The 3408-nt window shown below is 32.8% G+C and overlaps 1 long non-coding RNA gene across 1 annotated transcript; it reads left to right on the top strand.

Moving 5' to 3' along the window:
- Positions 1-831: 831 nt before the first annotated feature.
- On the top strand, positions 832-2129 carry LOC129740210 (uncharacterized). The gene is made up of 3 exons (XR_008736256.1): positions 832-1075; positions 1142-1352; positions 1412-2129. It is a non-coding gene; the product is annotated as an uncharacterized LOC129740210 (long non-coding RNA).
- The last annotated feature ends 1279 nt before the right edge of the window (positions 2130-3408 follow it).

Below are 3408 nucleotides of genomic sequence, written 5' to 3'. Positions count from 1 at the left end.
TTTGAATTATTATTATTTAATAAAAATAAAAAATCAAGAAATTCTGAGAACCGGGGAAAATTTATTCGGGAAGGTTTCGAAATTCGAGCTATTAATCTTTTCAATAACCCAATAATTTTTTCAGTTTTTAGTTTTATTTCTAATTTTATAAAACATTGTTAAGATTGGAGCATTTGTGCTATTCCATCAAGTATAAAAATAAAGCGTTTTTGCAAATATTTGAATTTTGAACCAAAGGTTCATTTTAATAAATCATTGATTTATGACGCTTTTAAAACGTGTTTTAAATTTGTATGTTTCATTTTCTCAGTTTTATTGTCTTCGAAAAACCGAGAGTGTAATGAAAAACACTGAATATATTTAAAAGGTTCAGATTTTTGGCATTTGTAACCAACTGGCACCTGAATGAACCTACTTTTTGCGTGTACCTTTGATACATGTTCAGACACCCGAAATCGCGCATCACATTGTCTTGCATAGACTTAAATATAGGTATGCATCTTGATAAAAAATTAAGTAAATCTTCTTAGTTTTCCATATAACAAAAATATCTTTTTAGTTTTCTGATGAGACAATCAATTAAACCTTTAGGCATATATTTGAAGTCACTGATCCAACCGCGGCTGCGAAAATATACAAACAAAGCCAAAATAAAAAAGTAAACAAACGTTTTGTTTATCAGAGTGAAATCAGTGTACAAAATGTTTATTCGTGATAAACTGGATAAACTTCGTCGGAATTATGTGCTGTGAGTAAATTTAGAACATATACAACAAAGTAGGATATGTAGTTGATATAATGTATGAATTCTGGTTTTCCAAATAGATAATTGTTGACGAATGACGAAGCGCTAGGCTGGCAGTATTTGAAGACATCGTGAAAGTATTGTCTCGACCAGTTACCAGTTTTCAACGATAAAATTCATCGTCAATTTTATGGTCAGACCATCTCCAACTATTAGTGGCCAAAAAAAGCAACAAGCAAATCGAATGATTGAGGTGATGGCAGGGATTATTCTGCACAGGTGTGGCAGCAATGTCAATCAGGCCGGAGTTTCCAGTATCTGTAAGTTGCAGTAAGTCTAATGTTGTTTGTTGTAATGTGTTTGATTTTTTGTCATGATCCAATTCGTTAATTCCAGCATCAACGGTATTTCCAGTTTCAATTCTTGTTCATCGGGAACCGCTTCAAAATGACATCTGATTGCGAACGAATTTCATCCTGTTCGAAAAAAGGGCAATTTACAATCTCCTTACAACTCCTAATCTCCTAAGAACAAAACAATTTGATTCGATCTGAAGCTATCTCTAAACGATCTGTTTTGGAAAATGAATTAACGACGTTTGCTGTTGGTGAGTGCTGGTTTTTTTGTATGGTTAAGTTTTCTTAAAATATTTATTTTTCTTTTCAGCAATATACAGCGCTATCCTATCCATTAATTTTTTCCCTCAGATGCCTCGTAAAATGCCTTATGCGGGCAAATTAGCCAGCTATACAGAACCAAGGTTCAGGGGTTTATACAAGCTGGTCATCAACAAGAACCGAAACATAGCAAACTAAGTATCATGATACCAGTTACATCAGATACTTCTAGATTTTCAACATCTTAGTTCACAGTTCCAAAAGACGCAATCGCGACCTTGGCGAATCTAGCTATAGTGATGTGAAGATAGATCTATGGATGGAAATGTGATGGATCTTGAAAAGAATGTGCTCATTGGAATCTGTTGAATTAGTGATTCATGATTATTTACAAAGTCGTTGCTACCATTGGTGTAGTCTATGTATAGTTATACCATTGAGAGATTTTAAATTGCTATGATCTTAGATTGTATAAACGGTAATACCATGCGGTTGTAAAAATTCATCACAATGTTGTCAAAGATGTACTCAAACTAAATTTTTAAATTATCAATCCAACAAAATTATATTACAACATGGCGGTATGAAGATACCTTCCTGATCATGAATGAAAACAAATTACTAAAAACTTGACCCAAGCTTATTTTAGGATTAAGCAATCCTAAATTCATGATTTTTCAATGAGTGACTAGTGATTCAAACGACAGAAGGTTTAAGGAATGAGCGGTTCGGCGAATTAAAACGAGTGTCTATGCTAAAACCTGTAAACACACACACACACACACACACACACACACACACACACACACACACACACACACACACACACACACACACACACACACACACACACACACACACACACACACACACACTCACACACACACACACACACACACACACACAGATTGGTTATTAAAACTGAATACAAATTTCATGTTATTGCCAACAATAAATTTATACTGCTCAGATGATTTTTTTTGTATTCAGTATTTGTCTATTTGTATTTGGAATAATAAGAAATCACAATCACAGAACAAGAAACATATGGTAGGTGTTATTTAAGTTGCATAAGTGAAGGCGATTATGGTATTGCATTGCCATCTGTCTCAATTCTTTTACATGAATTCACGTTCATCCCTCATCACTTGTATTACGTCTAAGTGTGCATTTTCAAATGCCTATAATATTACAATACTGGAAAATCTCATACACTAGTAGGGAAGAATGCCACGAAGTGGTATATTAAGGTTATTTTTTTCTGAAATTTGATTTGAGCTCACATTTTTACCTGGTATACTTGTATAGGGCTTATTTTTAAATATAGCGTGGTAAATAACTTTCAAACTAAACTTTGATAAATTATTAAGAATTGAGCATACATTAAATTTGAATAAATTTCATACACGTAGTTCATATTTTCTTTCAATATTTTATCTAATGAAAAATGAGATATCAACAAAAGCCGAATGTGATGCATAGAGAATCGCCTTTAATTTTGCAACAATATTTTTGTTTCAGATATATAACGAAAATTAAAACGCCTAAATGTATATTTATATATTTTTGCGTTTAATTTTCATTATTTTTTCGAACCATGATCTACTTCTTTTTTATTGCGTAATTGAAGCCAATTTTCATCATATATCCCGATCAGACTTTTATGGAAAATAAAACCATCGGTTTCGTTCTGCTTAACTAAATGGTGATACAATAACACACTTTGGGTATAGTTTTCGATTGAAAGATAGCACAGTGATGCCAATTTTTGGTTTCAATGATAGCTTTATGATGCCTTGTTTAGCAGCGTTTAAATAAAGGATTTGATATCACAATGATGCCAAATTTTGGCAGTAAATTATACCTCAAAGTGGCATTATTATGCTCTCAAAATTCGTTTTAAAGCGTAGGCTAAACGAGGTATCATTATGGTTTCAGTGAAACCTACAGTTGGTATAAATGTGGTATCGGCATATGAAAAGTGAGACCCAAATTTTGGCATTGTACCACCTTTATTCAGCCAAAGTGATACCTCATTTTACTTTC

Source organism: Uranotaenia lowii, chromosome 1, assembly GCF_029784155.1.
Source record: "Uranotaenia lowii strain MFRU-FL chromosome 1, ASM2978415v1, whole genome shotgun sequence".
Classification (NCBI taxonomy): Eukaryota; Metazoa; Arthropoda; class Insecta; order Diptera; family Culicidae; genus Uranotaenia; species Uranotaenia lowii.
This window is presented reverse-complemented; position numbering and strand designations above follow the sequence as displayed.